Raw genomic sequence first — 21,692 nt, 5'->3', positions numbered from 1 at the left:
GATACTTTTCCCTAGACAAACACATAACAAGGTCAAACATCAAAGGTTCTTGTCATAGGCCTCTCTTTATTGTTCATTTTTATGCAACATATTATAGTTAAATATTTTTCTTCAATAATACAGCACTGCATTATTGTTTTAGTTTTTGTATTCTCCTTCATATCTTGTTATTTCCTGCATCTCAGCTGTAAATTCATTAAAATGACTGGATATACAGTGATATAATTTTGTACTTTTTCCCCCTAAGGAGTCTCTTTCATGCCATCGCTCTCCTGAAGATCCAATTTACATGCTTATGTTACAGCGTTTGATTTTGATTGAAACGATTGATTCACATGTATTCCAAGATAGATAGCTAAAAGCCTGAGTTGGAGAGAGACATTGAAGAAGTCAACTTTAATTAAATCCTCTGTACCTTTACACGTATGCAGATATCAGAGATGTGTGCAGGAACGATACACTAAATAGCTGTTCTGCAGCTGTGAAGAAAGCAAATAGCTTCTGCGTGTCTGTGAACTGAACCCATCAGAGATTAAGAGAAAAACATAATCTATGCATTTAAGACAGTCCTGTAGGCACAATAGCTTTGTGGTGCAGGATCAAAAGTTACTTATATTCTGGTAGTACGTTGAATACAGACTCTGTATTCCTGGTATCACTGAAAGTTGAAGAGATATTTGGCTCTTGGATCAGATTTGAGAAGAATATGTTTTTAAATGTATTAAAAAATAAAAGCCTGCCCGTGTTCTGTTAAAACATTGCCCTATCATCAACAGTATGAAGAAATTTATATAAAGAATTATTTAATGGTTTTTATATAAAGATTATTTGTAAGTATATTTGTATGTATTTTAGTCTGATTTGTTTCAATGCTTCTTAATGTCTAACTACACTGCCTGACCTGTACTGAGGAGAGAAGTTGGTCTCTTCCTGTGGTATAAACTACACTCTGTAGCATCCTTTTCAGACCACTCAATTCTGGCTGGTGACTGGTGCTTTTCCATCTTAGTGCCAGTACCTGTACTGTCATTCATTTTTACCACTTATTGTTTTTTTCACAGAATGATGTATGTGGATGATTTTGTTTCGATATGAAGTCAGAACACTGCAGTCTCTGTTCAACCAACAAGTAGCTTGCTCCCCTTTATTTGAAGAACTGGAAGTTGCTGAATGCAGATGTTTTTGATAACATATTTGCTGTCTGTACATACAGTTAAAAAAATCTGGTGCCTTTGCAATCGTAATTTTTTATTTCAGCCCAGTAATTCCTTTCCAGATGCATGTATTATGATCGCAGCCAGAAATGGACCCATTTTCATTTAATCTCTTTTCTAAGCGTACATTATCTTAGCATGGAATAAATAAATTTTGTATAGTTTTCCCTAAAGCCATGCAGAAATGAGACTCTTGCTTCCTCCTTTTGGGTTCTGCGCTACACCTTGCAGCACAGAGAAGAAAAGAACAACGTTAAAATTATGACTATAGTCAAAATTATGAAAATGAGGAATTGGGGGTAAAAGCCATTTTTTATCTATTCATTAGAACTGCAGTGTGTGGTCCAATTTCCATATATTGGGAAAAAAGCTGGAAATAATACATGATCTTATAACTTACATCCCATTCTGAGTCTCTAATTCCACAAGTGCATCCAGTCCTGATTTCCAAAACCACCTCTTCTGGCCATTTATTCTCTTGGTAGAACACAGCCATCGCTGGAGAAAAAGCACAGAAAATGGGAACGTTATGTCATGGAGGTTTGAGAGCCAAGTCAAACCGCGCAAGGGCAGATCTTGCTTAAGGCTACCTTCAGGTCTGTCTGTTTTCCAACAGATCATTAGTTTCCTTTGGGGTTTAAGGGTCTAACCTAACCTTTGCACAGCTATACACTGTGTCTATGTTAGCCAGTAGTGAAGCCAATGGGAGTGGATTAGTAAAGTAAAACCATTGGTACTAAAGACACAAGGTTCACACTACACATTTCAGGAATTTTATGGCAAAAAAACCTTAGTCTGGTCCAGTAGACTGGTGTTCAACCACTACAGGCTGGAGTACAATGCAGGCACTCCTGGAGAGTGTCTTCAGGTCCATGTGCTTTAAGACTATAACATGAACCAAAGCTCACCAAGTGAACAGGAGATTTGTTTCAAAAGTGCACTCCTGATCTGAATGAAAACGCTAATGCAGATGCACAGTATGAAATCTTCTACCAGGTTGTGAGCCTCATAAAGTTTGAGGGCTAATGACATCCCAGAATTTGGGGTTGAAGGTGTAGTCTATAATATAGAAGAAATTGAGAATATACCTTAAATCATGCCACCTCTTGGGTTTCAAGAGCACTTTAAAAGCTGTACAGTTCATAAGATGTAATTTGTATTGTGCTATATTTTAAGGCCTCATCCATTTCTCCATGGGTGATTTTTAAGCAGGCAGGGTAATTATGCTAAAGTGCTAGTAGTATTTGAATCACACAGTAGACATTTTCATGTTTTTATGCAAATACAGATCACTGCTTATCTCTGTAATTTAGAAAACTGTTTTCTTTGCCAAAGTGGTTTGGAAATCTGTGACTCCTAATGGTACATTTTGTTCGTAATTTGCACTGGGTGTATATTGCATTTTTGAGCTGAAGAAAGAAGGAAGCACAATGCTGAAGGCCATCTGAAAATCTGCTCATTTGTGCGTATATTCACATCAGAAGTGTGCCCACCCCCTCTTCCCTGGTAGGTGAAGGCATACAGCTCATTCCTCTAACACAGGAACTAACACTGTTATGGCTCTAGTATTTTCTTGTTTAGAGTGCAAATGTGTTATATTTACAGGTGATGTCTCACCAACAGTTTATACTAAGTAGCTTTTATTTCCAAAGCCCTCTGTGAGCCAACTGGCAGGCAACTACCTCTTCCTCTGCACCTCAGCCACTCTCACAGACAGTATTTGGATTTTCTTTTATTCCTATTCATGGGATGGGGGCTGTGGGAGGTCAGTCATCAAGCTCAGCCATGCTAAGGTCTGTGAACTGCACAATTTAAAGTCAGGAGCAAGGCCTGGAGGGCACAGGGCTTTTCAGAGCTGTAAGGCACATGGAGGGGATGTGTCAGTTCACACACTTAAGAGCAGTTTTGGTTGTGCATTGCACGTACTGATGGTGAAGAGGGGAAGGATAAGGGACATGAAACATCCTTCAGGGGACGTATTAGTTTCATGGTAGATGCATGAGACTTGTCTGCTAATGGAAAGTCTTTCAGCCCGTGTTGGTTTTAAGATTTCTCTTCTGGCTGGTTGGTGTTGGATGGGTTTAGATGTTTCCCTTTATTCTTCAGTGAGTCGGTAGCTTTATCACATATTTCCTCTTCTTTCAGCCCAGAACACTTTAACCTCTGCTATGAGAAGGGGGAGGGTTTCTTGTACCCTATTCCATGTTTCGTAATCGATTATGGGCATTTGCACTTGGGGTGCAGTGTGAGTTATGGTCCTTTATATTTAAGCCTTGTTGTCTTTGATGAAAATGCATTCTGCATAACACTTAGGATTCCTGTCTTTCCTTACACTGCTACTCAGTGCTGTATGGATTCTTCTTTTTTTGCATTTATAGCTAAAAATAATAATGTGAGTTTTTCTGTCAAATACATTACTGCTGCACAATTCTACCCCGTAACCTCAAATTTAGACACAGTGGGTTTTGAGCACTTGAATGATAACTTGATTGCTTTAGATATTCATGTCATTGAACCTCCAAAATTGTGTTTTTCTTTCCAACCATGACCTTGAGGCTTGGAAGGATGTTGAGGACATTTTTCTTGCTGTTAGGAGAAGGTTTTCTGGAGAGGGTTAATTTTCAAGTTTTTCATGCCATGCTACTATTTTGAAGTTTTGTCTATATTGACCAGTGTGACTGTTTATTTCCAGTGCTGCTCTGTTACAATAGAAGACACAGCCTAGTTTGAGAAGTTTTTCCAGCTTTCTATGTGAACTGTCATAGTATCTTATGTAACTTTAACATCTTATTTTCCAATTTGTGTCTTAGTGTCCTGTATTTGGTTGGTTGATTTCACATATCTTGACCAGTATTAAGCTTTTCCAGCCACTCCAGAAACAGAGCAATTGAAACTGGACTCAGTAATTCTGATTCACACGTGCCTTTGCTAAAAAGACTTTTGTTTTGTATTGTGGTACTCTATAGATAGTGTTTACTAATTTTGATGTTGCTTAGCTGTGTCAAGCAAATTAAGGCTTGGTAAGACGTATGTAAAGATACCACTGGCTTCTAAATTCTTAGGGTAAAGCCTTTTGCCTGTAAGACAGAGTAACCCACTTCAGTTATAATAATGACTGCCGAGGTAGCACCAGGTTCTTTTGCAGTGTTATTGCCAAAGATGATTTTCAGCTTCTAAGGTAACCAACAAATGTTGAAAAGCTCTTATCAGAGCAAATTATCTCAGAATTTGCTTTTTTATGGGCACATTATCCAATGAAAAGGCAACGCTCTTTGCAATCTATTTTGGAGAAATAATCATGATAATTGATGGTCTCTAATTGTGGTCCCTTCATTCCACAACGTAGCTTGTAAAAAGAGAAAAATACCCTATTGTGATTAATTTGATTTGCAGTCTTTTAAGATTCAGTCCTGAAGAAAATGAAAAGGACAACGTAGTGAACAGGACTGTGTAGAGTGAACATAGCTAGACCTTTTTTTTTTCAGGTATTCAGATTTAGGTCAGGTGAAGTGTTTTGGAAATGTACGCTTTGGCAAATTGTTTTGATTTAAACAGCCCAAATATTTTCTTAAAGTATTTTCTAAATGAAATGCTTGAATTTTACTGTTAAGAAATAGTTTATATTTTAAAAGTAACTGCTGTATAATATTGACATGCACTAGAAAGTGTAAACATTGAAAAGGCAGTGTTTTGGGTAAAGTAAAATGTTTCCTTTGACTTGATTGTTTTTTAAAATTGTCAGCTAATCAAAATAATATTCATTGGTCAGCCAGAAACAAATTAGTTTTGTTTTTTCCCCTCCTTGTTCAAAAGGGTGTTGTTCAGTTCCTGGTTAAAGAACAGACCTGAGTGCTGTTGAACAAGACATATAATTTCTTTTCATCACTTCTTTCTTCCATTTTTAAGAGGGAAAATGCCAAGAATCCCTAACTGTCAAGAATATTGAACACAGTAGTCTGTTAATTCTGTTAATGTTTTGAGATTCTTAGCTATTAAATTGAGCTGTAGTATACAATACCCAAAGAAATGCTTTACTCTGCAAACTACAGTCTATGCTATTTGAGTAGGGTAAAGAAAACAATGAAAACGTATTTGCTTATTTGGTTTTCAGTAGGATTACATTACCTCTAGGAGAAAAGGAGTTCGCAAACTGACATGCAGAGAGGAGAAAGATGGTAATAATACACTGGGACATTCTTTTGATGGCAGTAGAAAAGCTTCTAAATTTTTCCCCCAGAATAGATTTTCAAGTGCTTTCTTTCATAGCCAATACTGGATCTGATATTGTTCTTATATGAACTATTTTTATTAGAGAAGGTTGATGAGATACAGATAATCCAGCAGACCGTGTGATGATGTCTACCGTTTGCCTTTTTGCATAGCTACACTGCCATCTCTTCTGCCCTTCCTTTCCCATTGCCAGGGAGAGGCACTGAACTCGTCTGAGAAAGAAAGTAGATGGAAGTTGTGATCATTGTGAGAAGTGTCCTGGGAGGTTGTCACTCATCCTTGGTTATGTCTCAGATACTTCAGCACCATGCTCAAAACATGTCAGATTTTCTCCATCTATTGTAGAATATTGATACACTTCCAAAGGGCCTCTTTTGTTTATGTATCCAGGGAATACACATGACAGATCTTCCTTGAAGAGGATTTTTCTTTTTCTTTTAGTTGTCTCAAACTGTAAAATCAATGAGCCTTATTGCTCCCAAAATCAATGAATGCTGGCCCCTACTGCTTTGTGGGACCCTAATGCTGGTGCTGTTATTGCTGCCCTTGTGACTTCAGGAGCTCTCTACCAGCGGGATATTGACTGCCTTTCCCAGCATGAAGGGCAAGAGAGCCTTCCTAATTAGACCTGGAAGCTTATTCTGAAAAATGTTCTGTTGATGTAAAATATTTCTTTTTTTTTTACTAAAAACTTCTGCAAAAAGTTTCATCCCTCCCTCCATCTAGATTTTTCCATTGGAAGTAACGTTATTAGCTTTAAAGTTCTCTTGTTCCCCCTGCCCTTGTTTTTCCCCGCTTTCATTAAATAAAACAGAATTCATATATTTGAGGTGCAGGTTTAATTTTCATAATCACCCCTTTGTTAACTTTGTCATTCTCAGGCTTTCTTTGCTGCTGGAAAGAACACAAGACTTTCAACATATTTTATTTTACTTTGTAATATTCCTCAAGTTCTCAAAATTGAGGAATTCTTAAAAGTTGGTGACACAGCAAGGGAGGGAATTAGCTGGGCCAGTGAGTCCATTCCCTGTCAATCATAGGTAACTGTGCAAGAGGGTTCTAGTCCAGAAGGGGCTGCAGGGCATCATGTGCCACCAGCTACAGTACATCAAAAGGAAAATGAAGGAATGATGGTGAAATCATCCTATAAGCACATTGTCAAGCCTTTTAGGTCACTCATTAGCAGAGAGATGTAAAAAAGGATCAGGGTTTCCATGAATGAAAGGAAAAAAATAATTTGAGATTTATTTCCTGAATAATTTTAAAAGCATAGGATTATTTTTTTCTTGTTTTCAGGTTTTTGTTGAATTTACTTTTGGTTTTGCTTCAAAGTTACCATGATCTGGCTTGAGCTACAGCAGCACTGTGCAAGCTGGGCAGGGTTTAAAGCACTCTGAGTCTCATGTAAGGGGCTTTCCCATGTGTACCATAAGGACATGAGATCTGGGTAACTGCTCGATTAATTGGGCAGTGAGGATTGCAAAGCACTTCCAATCCTTCCAAGGCTGAGTAGTGACAGCAGGAAAGGGAATAAGGATCCTGTCCCCATTAGTCAGAAGGCAGAAGTCTTGAGATGAATTATGACTGCAAGGAAAAAATGTGTACTTGCAATGTAAACTGCGAAGCTGATGTCCCGCTGGGAAATGTGAATGCCATTACAATGCTGCCTTCCATACATAATACATAAATTAATGGATTAATTTAATTATTTATCTTTCAACATTTTCTCACTGGCAGAATGGAAATACTGGTAAAAGCTTTGATAAGCACAAAAAAAATCCATGCTACTCTTCCTTTATTAATGACTTTTAGTCACTGGAAAGTCTCAGACTATTAGGATATACAGAGTTCTCTTAATAAGAGACAAGAAGAAAACACGTGGGATTGTTATCCATTCATTGGTTCAGTCCAAGGCTGAAACAGGGTCTCACATGAAATTACTGCTAACGCTGATTTTGGTTTGAGATCTCTAGGAATGTTGCTACAATTTTCTCCTTCCCACTATTTTGGGAAAATTGCAAGGTACCAGAAATAAACAATAACAGAAGGGAAAAAAACCCCAACCCCCTTATGGTTCTGTTCATTTGTTGGAGGTTTTGATTGCTGTTTTTCATTTACCCATTCTCCCTCTGCAGGGCCCAAATCTTGGAGTCATTATTCAGCCATTCACTCCTCCATTGACTCCTAATGGGATAATTAGCCAGTGTAAAGACTGGACACCACTTGGGTGGTGTTCTGCAGCATGTGTGGTCTCATTGTGTCAAATTAATAAGGGTCTATTGTCATTTCTCAGGCATACTCTGAAGGTTTCAACCAGAGTTAAAATCTAGAGGGTATTTTTTGTTCATTTCTTCTGCATGACCATGACTTAGCTAATATTCTATGCAGTATGCAATATCCTATAACTGTCTTGGACTGTATAAATAATGGAAGGCATTTGCATGCTGACCTGCAGTTATGTCTGTTTAGAGCAGACAGTGAACTTGCTTGCCTGGCTTGTTAATATTCCAGTTTCCCAGCAATCAATCTGCTTTGATATTTACGTGACCCAGTGAAGTATATTTTTCTTGGCTTCAAAATTACGTTGTTTCATCTCCCGTTATGTCTCTAAAATTCAGTCTGGCTTGATTGCCATTTGGATCATAATATGTGGACAGCATGCCTTCACCTCGCCCCTGTAGTCACTTGGCTGTGCAGGCATGGAGGTCTTGCTTTCTTTCCCAGGCACTGCGGAGATGGTTAATCATTATACAAATACAGTCTGCTGTCCTCCATGTATTTCTTGGGTTTGTCTTTCTCAGGATACTTTTCCCTTCTTTGTATATATATAATTTAAAGCTCAGTTCCTATATACAGAAATTAAGATTTTGATATAAAAATGCTGCTGTTATAAACAAATACCTCAGCTACTATAAAACAAACAGATAAAAAGAATAAACATACTGAGTCAGTGGAAGCTGATAAAGTGCAGACACTGCCTTAGGCTATCTCTGCACAGTGCAGACTTAACCTACACATCAGCTTTATCTCCTTTTTTTCCCTTTTTTTTTTTTTACGAGGTCGCTAAAGACATTCTCTGTTTCTAAAAGTAATTTTTGGTCACCAGTGATAAGCAGAGTAATCTTTCCCAATATTTCTGGTAGTTTGGAACTTTAACTTGAGGTGGTGGGATGAAGCGAGCAGACCAGACCCTCTCCTGCTCACCAAGCGGCGAACTGCCGTCTCTCCACGGCCTGCAAGCTTAGGAGCAGGTGAGGAGGATCCCTTTCCAGACCTTCTACTTTAATAGTTCTGGGAGGTGCTTGAGTAACTGTCTTCCTGTCTGTTAGATGAGGTAAATGCTGTGTTTATCTCATTGAAATATCATATTAGTTTATAATAAATATTCAAACGTGCCAACAGCTCCAAAGAATAGGTTAGAGAGATGTACTACCATGATGGAAAAAACAATTGTCTCATACACCAAAGCACCTTATTAGGTGTTTCAGAATAGTACAACAGGTTGCAAATTGTCCCCTCTGCCAGTCTGAGACCTGTGTAATGCTCCTCCTGCACCTCCTCTGCAATTACGGACCCAGCCTTCCCAGGGATGCTTGCTTCTGCCACCCCTGGGGCTTTGAACGGGCAAGTCCTGGGTTTGATCTAGTCTCAGACTTCACAACTTTCTTCTCTTCAGTGCTCAACTGTGTGCAGGGGATTAAGCACAGCAGAGACACCTCTACAGATGGGCTGTGGTGGTGGTCGTGGTGGGAACACACATCTGGGCTGGGCACTCCTTGGAGCTCCTGCTTCATTGCAGTGAGCAACTTCTACTGTTTGTGCCTGATAGAGCCGGTCACAGACCTGCTGTGTCTAGTGTCTCAGACTGAGAGGTAGCTACTCTGAAAACGTATGAGAGAGTGAGCCTGAGGTGGGAGGAAAACAGACACCCCATCAACACAAGGAAAATGCATATGTGTAAGAGACGAGGCACGTCTGCAGTTCATCACAATGCTGACAATATCGTCTGGGGTCTTCCCAGCCTCCTCTGACCGCCATCTATCAGATCACCTGCGAATCTTCAACAGGAAAACAATTCATTGCAGCTTTTCTGGGTCTTGCTCCACCCTTTTCCAGGCTTGTGTTGAAAATTGTTAATATAAAAGGCATTGGTGGACTGTTGCTGTCTTAACTTAAAAAGAAACAGAATTTTCTAATCGTTGTTTTGATCTCCTTGGGACAACTTCAGGAGGATTTATTCTGCCTTTCATACCCATCCAGAGTTATGTATCACACCTTCTCAGAGAATTTCTGCTTCCCATATATTTTTTAAGTTTTTTTTTAGCTGTGGACTGACTGAACTGCCATTAAAATCAATGAAACATTCCCCCAGCAATTTACTAGAGCAAGGTACAGTCCTTAGCATCTATTCAAAGACCACAGAAATCACTGATGTCAGTAAAAAGATTCCTACCTGTATTGCTGAGCCCCTAAAGCCCTACTGGAGAGGAGGGACTGGATACTCAGCTAATGTGTACATAGCCTTTCAGGGAAGAAAAGCTTGTCATGGCATTACAGTTTTCCCTCTTTTTCATGCAGACTCATTAATTTGCTAAACTAAATGTTTCTGAGCCTGGCAGATCTATTAATCTGTATATTTTCCAGTTTGCCAAACATTAAATTACCAGAAAAGTAAATGGAAACTCTCATTTACTTCTAGTGCTTAAGATCTCCTAACATAATCTAAAAGTGCTTCAAGCAAGAAACAAAAGGGAATAACCAAAGCCTACATCATCCTTGAGCTTCCATTCACCTCCCCATAAGGGAGCAGCCTTCCTCTTCTGGAGGAGCTCTGTGCACACGTATTAGGGTAATTTCCTCTGACAGTTCTCCTGATAGAGAGGAATATTCCTCCAGTTATCGTATCTCCAGAGGCATCCCTGCATAAAAAACATGTCTGCATTATTAGAGGAATCATGTTAATGGGCCTAAAATGTTTCAGTCGGGGAACTGGAAAATTTAGTGAGGATATTACAGTGCAGAAACATTTTGTTGTTGGGATGTGTCCACGTGTGGGCTGTTGACTCATCTGTATTTAACTTCTCACAGCCTTTGACTTGGCCTTTCACTTGACTCCCTCTCCTGTCATTTTCTTTGTATGAAAAATTTTAGCCTTTCATTTGACCTGTGTGAACTCATAAATTCTGGTTGCTCACACATGTAATCATAGAGCAAAGAAAGCAGTTGGAAAAAAGCTCCTGCTGAAGGAAGCGAAGTTGTTACAGTGCAGCTGGAGGAAACTGTGCAGCATCCTGCTCCTCTCCAACCAACTCTCATTTCTCTCAAAAATACCCTTCCACATCTTACCCTATGTGGTATGCCAGGTGTAGCTTGAGACAGGCCATGATCTCCCAGTAACCTGGTCAATACGTGGGTATGTCCCAGTTTAGCCATTTTAGACTGAAGTATCTCTGGGAGAGCTGCTGGGAGTTCATTCATCTTGTGGGTCCTGTTCTACACCCATACCCTAGATGAAAACCCAGGAACATCACTCTTTAAGAAGACATTAGTGGGTCTGGTGCCTTCTTAATGCTTAAAATAGAAAGCTATCCTCTTATTCTGAATTCATTTTTTCCTACCTAGTGAAATTTTATACAATCAGGAGTAAAAAAAAAAAATTGCATAAAGGATTCACAAAGGTTCAGGAACAACTGTTAGAAAAGTTGGTGGGTTTTCTTCTGGTCAGAAAATTCAGCTTGGCCAAACTGGATAGGGCTATTTCAGTTGTTCTGGCAGGAAAGAATTTCTAGGTTGCAAAAAGGGATTTCTGGAGAAATGCAGTGTGGTCCATACCTGTCACTCTCACAATATCTTACATTTTTAAGTACCATCTTATATTATGAGTAGCCTTACCACTGCTAATTCCTTTAAAAGAAATTGCTAGCTTCTCAATCTTCCAAATACTTCAGCTGTCTGTGTCTCAAAAACCATCCTTACAATTAGCATTTTTGAACTGTCAGCAGATGATTGCTCTTTCATCCTAAGGGTGTGTTATGGAGGCTCACAAAATCAAATCAGGCAGGTGATAGATTAAAAAATAAACTTTATTTTAACCAAAATTGTTCAGCAGAAAACTAACTAGAAATGAGGCGTCAACACTCTGACAACATCAGTAAACTACAGGTTCAGGATGGTGTACGAAGGATTAATACTGCACAGCCGGCTTTAGAAATGAGGATCCAAAATGCGCACACTCACTCGCCTATAAGATGAGGGCTCTCAACCTCGAGGAGTTTCCTTGGGCAGCGTCCTGACCCAAGGGGAGAGTCCCCAACTGCAGACCCGCTGCTCCAAGGAGGACTGACTCCATTTGCCCTTTGGTGGGGCTCCATTTATACCCTAGTCGAATCTGATCTGTGGTCAATTCTGATTGACTGAGGGCCTTGATGCTCACCTGAGGTGTATACATGACCGTAATCACTGCCCCAAGGTGTGTACCTGACAGTCAGCACTTGCCACCTTAAAGACACAAAAGTAAGGGCGTGAAAAGTAAGGACGCAGTGGTCTTAATGCCCCAAGTCTTTGTCAGGGCAGGTGCACCTGCCACAGGGTGGTATATTCTCCTCACGGTGGTAATTTCCCCTATTTCTGTATTGCATTTCTGCATTGCAATGTCATGTATACATCGCATGTCTTCAGACACAGCGGGGTCTGAAAGTCAAGACTGTCATTGTGGTACTTCTATGACCACTGAACTTATTGGAAACATAGATAAAAAGAAGGTCCAAGAAGTATTTGTAGTTATCTGCTTAACTTCTAGCTTTTTTTTGACAGTTTGAAACTTTTGTTATTTCTGTGCCTACCAAAGTGATTTTCCTCTGAAAGTAACACTTCAGACAGGTGTAAATGGAAGGGGTGGTATATTCAGACCATAAAAATGTTCTTACCATAAATTAAAAATCAACAGCCCCTTCCCTTTTGTAAAAAAAAAAAAAAGTGGAAAAAATATGCTGACTAATGTACTCTTCGTTCTTGTATCTCTGCTGCCCAAAGTAATAACTAAAATTAGACTAAGTTTTGTGTATTGATTGTCTTGAACTTGCTTGGCAAGGATGGAAACTGGATTCATATAACAAGAAAACTGATTCTGGGTCCATCATTCACATTATGTGATTGATGTTCATTCTATAAAAGCAGAAGGCTCATGAACCGTGCAACACTGGTCTGAAAAATTGTGGCGGGACTGCTTTGACCACCTAGTGGTAGTGAAGTGAATGAAGATATGGAGAAATTCAGTTTAGCATGCACCTTGCTCTTTTTCTGAATGAGGCTGCTGGTAAGGACAAGAACATTAATTTTTTGGCTGTTGCCCTGTAAAATATGTGGATGTAGAAGCCTTAACTTACAATGGGCATTACTGGTTAATTAAGGAGATTCATTGATTTATTCTTAGCAAAGGACTGTTAGCCAATGTTCACTGCTAGGGCATTATTGAATTCAGATAGCACATAAGATAGGTGAGAAGAAATATTTTTCTTCCCTGGAATAATGTTTCTGTCTGATTCTCAAAATAGGAATTATATATATCTTCCATTGTTAAATTATTATAATTACTAAAATATTGTTATCTTTAAATAACTGGCTGCAATTTTATAGCAAAATATTAATTACCATATTTAATAAAGTATTTATCATTGCTTAACAAAATATTACTGAAATTTTAGTTTGGAAGTAAGAAGTTCAAAGATGAGAGTTCGATAGATTTGGATCTTGCCCGAGGAATTCTTTTTAAAGCAATGCTTGGCACGTATTTGACAGCTTACCATTAAATGTACGCTTTAGAATCATCTGCTGGTGGCATGGATTTTCAGATCGTATTGTAACAACGCAAGTGTCTGGAACCCTAACCCTCATGATGCAAAGATTCAAAAATAGAACCGGTGCTATTTATATTACCTATTTGGCTATGCATGAAATGATATTGAATAAAAGGCTTGTGTAGAAATCTCTTTCACATTTTCATAGCAAATAATGAGCATACATTAAGAACAAATTACATGTATCTGAACTTAATGGGTGAGGTGTCCCAGGTTTCTGCAAATGAATACTAATGGAAAGAAGCTGTAATAGATACTGAACATTTAATTAACTTTTGGGGCAAGACTGTCAGTGCATGACACAGTGGCAGCACGTGTAAGAAAACCAACCAAACAAATAACCCCCCAACTTGTATTTACAAGTACAGTTCCAGAATGGGAAGCAAGAGACATTTTAGCAGCAATTTTTCTGCAGAATAATCCTAATGCCTCCATGCTGCAGCGACTGGTATGTACAGATGGAAGAAGTCCAAATGGGAGAGATGTTCAGCCATCAAATTAAGGAGTCCTCCTCTGGCCCTTGCTTGTGTGGCTTTCTGTTTTCTTTTTCACTAGCATTTGAATGGACTATGATTGAGATGGCCATGGGTTTACTGTGCTGTGTCAGGGACAAAATTGAAGTGTCTGTGACGCGTGAAAGGATGGAGCTGTACGGTGCCTGGTGGGGGTCTCTGTGTGTGTGCACGTATGCGTGTACAGCCAGGGTGAACTTACCTGCAGTGGCCCAAAGTTTTGTAAACCTGCACTGACTGCTGATATGTGGCTGATATTTTCATCCTGTACAAGTTGGTATCACCTGTAAACAGAGGAGAACTGGAGTTCTGTGTCTGCAGTTCCTCTAAATCACTGTGAATATGTTACATTCACATTAGGAAATGTATATAAAATACAACTCTGGTTGACACATTTGACTTTCTGGAAAACCAGCCAAAATATTTGTAACTCAGTGAAAGCAGAGTAACAGCAGGAAATAATCCGCTAGGATATTTTCTCATTGGCTAGGGTATTTCCTCATCACACAAACAGTTCCTGGCAATGTCAACTATTGCAGCCTATGACAATTCAGTCTAAGAAATGTCTTTGTGTTGTGAGCAGCACATTAAGATATAGTATATACGTAGTGATGCTAGTGATCCTTGTAATCTCTACTAGGATGCTATTAAATTAGTCAGTTAATTACAAAGTAGAGAAGGTGCTGCTTATGTGTTTGTTATTCAAGAGGTTTCTTTCACAGTCCATACAATATTTGGCTTAACTACCATTTTTAGAGTTCATTGGTGCAGTAGTGAAATAATATCATGTGTTTCTAAGGAAATGTGAAGATGTGAGAGACAGCTCAAAGACCAAATAGACTGATTACTCCGTATCAAAGCTGAGTTAATCCCGTGATGTTTAGTTGGTGTACAGCTAGGAGCTGATCAGCTGGGGAACTGCAAACAAATGATAAATAGCACCTATTCCTAGGAGCTAAATTTCCTCTTTGTGTTGAATTTTCTAAGTAGGATTGCATTCGCCATGAGTAGCTGTCAATTCCATCTTGGTTCATTTTGTTACATTTGGGAGCTCTGATTCATGATTTGGGAGAACAGCTACGTTTTGTCAAGCATTTCTGAGTGTATGGATTTCTGGTATACAGTTTGACCTTTGAATGTAGGATAAATTTCCCATTAAGTGTAAATGTGGTGTTTGTTGTCGCTGAATACACATTTTTGCTCAAAGAGATTTTTGTCTTTTGGGCTCAAAACACCACGTTTTTGGTTGTGATGGTTCTGACTTACTGCTGATGCATCAGGAAGTACTATGTCTCACCCAGCCACAGCCTGGCCCCGCTCCGTCTCCCATAGAAGAGCTGTGGAGTTGTGGGGACAGGGAGGTACAGCAAAGCTCTTCAGCCCCAGAGGTCCTGTGTCCTCTGAGGTCCCCTGGTACTCCGAGGACTTGCGGATTTTGGGTATCCGACCCGTGGGCTTGTTGAGGCCAAGGAGAGCCAAGTCTAGCTTTCTGCACTTGTCCCACTTTGCAAACACAAGCATCAATGCATGTACACACAATCAGACACCACCACTCTTTCCAGTTGCTGCATAAGGAATAATTGTACCAGGGAGAAATTGCTCTTAACAATCACTTTTACATCTGTATGTAATCTACCTAGCCTTCTTTCGTGCCCAAAGTGCAGTTACCTGGATTCACTTTGTGATGTCTGGAGCTTGAACTAAATCTCAGGAAATGTTCACTTTTACTGTTTACATACTCCAGACATAGCAGGTGCTGTAGTCACTGTGGGAAGCAACCTCCTCCCCCAGAGCAGCGCTTTCTGCCTAGAAATGTGTGTTTGGGTTTGACGCAGCTGTAAGCTTGGGCAGTTGCTGGTTCTCTGTTCTCCTAAGTCAGAAAACAAAAAAAGGTTTTACTTTCTGGTGTTAACTAGAACAAGTCAGAGATGGGATAATACTCTTCAGATTTTGCCTGGGGAAAAATCTAGGGGAAGGAGCTAGTAATTTGCTGAAACAGTGTTATTCTCACCATTAGAAACAAGCCTCTACATACCAGTACAGGAACTGGCCCTCAACATTTTCCCATTAGCATGTGAGTGTTTGACTGAGGCGGAGAGGGACAGATTCAGCAAGGGCAAAGGGAATGTTACAGCCGAAGGAGATCACAGACTCACCATCCAAAATGTGAATTACATCTTACCAAACTGGCAGAAAAGCCAGCAAGTAGTAAGTCACGTCCCATTTTCTTTAGCTGGCAGGCAATAAACAGTGGTCAACCTGCTGCCTCGTATCACTCACTTTCTGCACAATCTGTGGCTTGACTGCCTTTTATTATCCACTTTCTTTTCTGTTGTTTCCATAAAATGTGATTTTAAGAGCTTGCACGACCTCCTTAATTCATCTTGCAGTCTCCATGTGTTTCAGGAACTTCACTATGTATATGTGATCTAACTTGATCAAATATAATGAACTGTAGATGCTGTAGCACTTGTGAAGTGTGTAGAAAAACAAATATTGAATGGAAAAGAGAAGGTAAATCAAGAAGTCCCTGCTAAACTGACGGAGTACAGAAAGGAAAGAGAAGAAAAACAGTAAAAGGTTGCTTAAAGTGCAAAACATATATTTATAATATACCACAGAGGTCAAGAGAGCAATGATATTTTGATGTGTAAAAATACACATAAAATTATAGTAGATAAGCTTATATATTTTAGATAACCTCGTATGTGATACACTGGCCAACACACTGGTTGGAAGAAGATTTCTCTGTCAGCAAATCTTCCACAATTACTGGCTGTGCGCAGAAGTCGGTGCCAGTCCCCAGGAGAGGCTGGACCTGCTGGGCTGTGTGTGCTACTGGAAATGGTGAGGAGTGGAGCCCAAAAGAACGAAATAAGCCCAGGGTCATACTGGGGCCAGTCCCTTCATCTTCACTGTGAATTAAGTCAAGTTTTGCTGCTAGGTTCAATTGGGTCAAGGCTGGATTTTTTGCTTCTCAAAATAAATATTTTCCACCTGCAGGTATGCCAGATACTGGCTTACAAATGTTTCCAGTCAGAAAAACCTCAAGATAGGTTAGGAGAGAAAGTGTAACAGTGCCGAGGGAGAAAAAATATGAAATATTTACCTTGCTGTATTGAATCTTTTGATGTAATATAATTACACTGTGTGTTGGTTTCCTACAATCACTATGTTCTGATAGGAAAACTAAGTATGAATTAAAAAGAACACACACAGACTAATCTGTATCATTTCAATTAGTCTCTTATGGAGATTCTTTGATTTTTGTTGATGTTGAGTCTTATTCTACTGTGTCAAAGTTTGGCTTCAAATGATTGGAAATGATAAAATCGGTCAGGTTTCATTTTTCATATTTGAAGACTATTTTCAGCTGTGCTAATAAAATGCCATAGCCACTAGGAGCTATGGTGTGGTGTAATGAACAGTCGCGGGAAATGAGTGTCTAATTTCGTATGTAGATGGTGGTGGAAATCTGGCTAAATGAAAGTTTTCCAAGCAGAACTGTCGGGAGGAAACCATTGCTCTCACTGACAAGGTCCCACCCATGGGACAGAGCTTTTCATAGCACACTACTCGTGCCACCGACAGCTACTTATAAATCATGGAAATAATGATCGATGGGGCACCATTGAAACAGGCTTCACAAGCTGGAATTTATAAGCATCACCCCAGAAAGGAGGCTGCAGCCTGGCAGTCAGCAGAGCAGCAGCAGAAGAGGGGTGGCTTCGTGCTCTGAACCAAAGGGGGTCCCATGGTCCCCAAGCCCCTGCCCTTCCTATGGCTCATGCCCCACCCTGCTCCCCGGGGGAGTCTTCTGCAGTTTGAGGTACTCACCCTGTGTCCGCACGCACCGCATGTGCTGCCACATGTGCTGCTTTGTATGTTTCTGATTCAGTCATTTAACCTGTTGGTTTGAAACAGAGTTGTGCACATCCAATCTTAAAACTTCTGGAAGAAGCTTTATTCTCCATTTCAATATTGCAAATCCAGGGTAATGTCACAGTTACAATCTATAACTGATGAAGACGGGATTCTCAGAAGTGCTTGGTATCAATATGTCCATAAGTATGGAAATCATATACATTTAATGTTTTTAAGTAAACAGTGGGTGTAGCCTTAGGTTAAACCTGAACACGTTTGAGAATCTCAGACATGTTCTGGGAGACAACATGTTCACAGCTTATACCTAAGGTTAGACTCAGAAGTAACTATTTAGAAAATTAAACAAAACTGGCTTGACTTTTCCGAGGCATTACAAACCTATGGTGTCTATTCACTGTAGAGGTTGTGGACCCCTGGAAAGCAGAGGTATATAAAAACAGAACCTTAATTTTAGGCAACATAATTGGAAGAATATTGTCTCAGAACCTTGCAATAAAACGGAAAAACTTTTGTTCCAGTAATCTCAGATGAATGGCAGCTTTGGTATATACCAGACAATCTTTGAAAAATATAGCAATAAAATAATGGAAAATAACTGGCCTATAGGTTAAATTCTGCACACTAAATAAAACTGGAAAGACTATCATTGAAGAAAATGGTGCAGAAAAGAGGGAATTTCTTCTTGTTGAATTAATAGAGGGTATATCGTGAAGATTTTTCTTTCACAGATTGAGACTAATTTGCAGGTTATCAAGTGGTAATGTCCGAGTCTTTCCGCGGAACGTGGCCCTTCTGCATCACATTTTTAACATATCAAGTTGCTACTGGACACCTGATGAAATAGCAAAGAGCTTGCAAGATACTGTATGGTGTAGCTAAGTTTTTTCAATTGTGTAGAAAGTGATTCCCAGATTCAAAATTCTAATCTGTAGTGTTTGAATTCTGTCACAGGGTATCAAATTTGGAACCCTCTGCATAAAAGGCACTCAAGTCCTTAACAAACTACCCTTGTTTTGACAAATGTGCTTCTTCTACCTGCTGCTATTTCTGTGTGAAGAGGAAGGTGACAAAATGCTTCAAGTTAGATGACAAAAATACCTTTCCTACTGTTCGGTAACCTCCATGCACCTGGTCTCCATGGTGCTGTAGGATGGGGAGGCCAAAAGGCAGGGAGCTTTAGTTATCAGTCTCTTCAGCATGCCTCCCTGTGCAGAAATGGGGCAGGCAGAGGTCAAGCAGCAAGATTTCTGCTGTTAGACCAACAGCACCCCCTCTAACATTACTGTGTGCTCAGGTACAACTGAAGAAAAATAAGGAAAAAAATGACCAGCAAAATTCTAGAGGCCTTGCTGTTCACTTGCAAAGATAGGAAAAGAATCTGCATTTCATTTTGCAACACTTCCATAAGAAGAACCAAATCTTAGAAAAATTCCTTTTTTTTTCACCTCGGTAGATTAACTGGAGGAAGGAGAACAGAGGGGCTTCCTGTGCTTTTTTCCTCCTTCTGCACATGCACATTGTATGCACACTCCTGCATCACACACCATGGACACAGACCCTTTCCCCTCTCCTCCTCTCTCCTCTCTCAGAGCGGTATTTTGGGAGCAGCTGGAGCACATAGTGAAGTCAGGGGATACCTTGGAGGAACTTACCTCTACCAGGTTCAGGTTATATGACAGCAGCCACTCAAAATGGAGCTGTCACCTTGTCATAAGCCACACTCCTCCACTCTCATAGGAGTTTCTATGCAGTGCTACAGGAGTCCACATGAAGGCGAGCCTTGCAGGCAGTCTTCTCCAACAGGCAGAAACCCCAGCAGGGTCTGGGGGCTGGAGTCGGTGCCAGTCCCAGCTCTGCAGTGCTCAGCAGCTGCCTTGCTCAGTGGCCACTCTCATGAGCAAGGTGATGCCGGCCAACCTGGCCATGATGGCATTTGTCTCCTCTCAATCCACTTTTGCATTAAAAATTTGTACTTTGTTTTTTCTCTAAGATTTTTTTTTTTAAAGGGCCTAATAGCCTGTTGTCAATCTAAAATGAAAAGCCTAATATTTACCATTCTGGGGGAAACAGTTAGGGCATATGTGGAAGTCATTATTCTCCAAGGCCCTGGTGGTAGCGGCTGGTGCTGGGTCCCTGGCTCTGCTGCACTGTGGGACAGACTCGGGCATGGCAGATGCTGCTGTGGAAATGTCTTCCCAGCACAACAGCCATCTGCACGATCCTTCATCAGACTTTTCCAAACTGCTTGGAAGAAAGACATTATTGTGGGTTGAGTGAAATATGTTACGTATTTTCTTCCTGAGACAATTCATTTAAGTTTGCGGCATTTTAATAAAAGTCCAGGAAACATGGATGCATACTTCAATGCTATTCGAAAAAGTCTAATGAGCTTTAAAGCAACAATATTTTGGTTTAGGTCATTGTTGGTTATTTTTCAAATAAGAAGGAGTCTTGTCTCTGTCATTCACTGAAAACACGAGAAGCCACCAGCACATGTAAAACAGCTCTGCTGTCAGTGCATCTTTGTACCCTGACTCCCGGGTAATGCCTAAAGCTGTCCAATTTGCTTCATTCCACAAGGGGTTAAGGAGCTGGTGAGAAATATGCAGAGAAATACCGACTGGTGTCTCGGCCCTGTCCCCAGCACAGAATCATAGGTGCTGAGTGAAGTGGACCTGAAGAAGGAGACGGCCGCAGTGAAGAGCATCCCCACTGCAGCCATGCTGCACACCATAGCCTTCACTCTCTGAACAAGAATTCAGCCTGTGCAGCAACCTTAAAGTTCAGACTGGTTGTGATACACAACGTCCCAGCTGCCAGCAGATTTACCACAGTTGTAATTATAATGTGTTGTAATTACTACGAGTTAAAACATGTTTTGTTTTGCACTCTTATTCTGCCTTTAATCATATTTGCACAACTCCCAAACCACAGGGGTAACTGAGGGAAGAATGCAGCATGGGTTAATGAACAGATATTTTTACTGTAGGGCAGGATGTATCAATAGATAATGCAGCTCTGCCAGTGCTAGCCACTGCTTTACTTCCCAAATCTGGTCAGTGGCTTGGGAAGTCAACTGCGGCATTTATAATTCAGTAGAGTCTATGCTCCTGTCTGCTGAGCCACTACATCAGCCAGATTTAACCTGCATTTTTTGTTTTAGTGAGTCGGCTCCTTTTATTCTGTAAGCTACATGTACAATATGAAGAACTCCCAACCGGAGATGTTTTCTTTATTACATGGGTTATGCTACAGAGTTATTCCTGTCTTCTCAAATTAAACAGAAGGATTGTATGGTCCTTTTAAAGAAAAGTAGAACAAACATAATTCTGTTTTGTATGGGTGAATTTCCATGGAAGTCAGCTTACTTTACATTGGGCTGCATTTGGCAGCGTGTCAATGTCTGTGTGGGGAAATTAGCATATATTACCTTTCTATTCACTGGGTCTCATTTATAAAAGGAAAAAGCAAGTCCAAAATCAAAATGTCAGGCCAGTAGACAGACCAAAGTTGCAGAGATGGTTTAGTTTATTTTAGACAAGATTCTATTACAAACTCACATTCCAGTTTTGGTTGACATAATATTGTTATATGTTTGCACCATATGTTTATAATTTTAAACAGCTTGGGGGAAAACAAACAAAAACTATGCCTCCTGCTAGAGGGACCTATTGGCAGTATAATTGTGGGCAGAAAATTCAGATGGTGAATTGTGTCTCTCAGAACATCAATCAAACCTCATCAGCAAAGAATGAGTAAACAATGCTTTTATTAATCTGAATATAGTCACTGAGAGTGTGTTAGTTTCTTAAAAAGAATAATTCAGTTGAGAAACAGGTCACCAGATAAATTACTTTTTTTTTTTCTCTAATAGCGCACTTTCTTACCACACTTTACACTTCTAGTAAGGTGGGTTGTTTGTTTTTTTTTTTTAATGTATCATTCTATGCATAGTCCATAATGGGGAACTTATTTTAATTTGGAAAACAATATGG

The 21,692-nt window shown here is 39.9% G+C and overlaps 1 protein-coding gene across 1 annotated transcript in view; it reads left to right on the top strand.

The window, feature by feature from the left end:
• The window catches only part of ZNF804B (zinc finger protein 804B), a 256,357-nt gene that overhangs the window by 88,531 nt on the left and 146,134 nt on the right, over positions 1-21,692 (top strand). The window lies entirely within an intron of this gene.

Source organism: Aptenodytes patagonicus, chromosome 2 (assembly GCF_965638725.1).
Source record: "Aptenodytes patagonicus chromosome 2, bAptPat1.pri.cur, whole genome shotgun sequence".
Taxonomy (NCBI): Eukaryota; Metazoa; Chordata; class Aves; order Sphenisciformes; family Spheniscidae; genus Aptenodytes; species Aptenodytes patagonicus.
The sequence above is the reverse complement of the archived record's forward strand: the minus strand, read 5'-3'. Positions and strand labels throughout refer to the sequence as shown.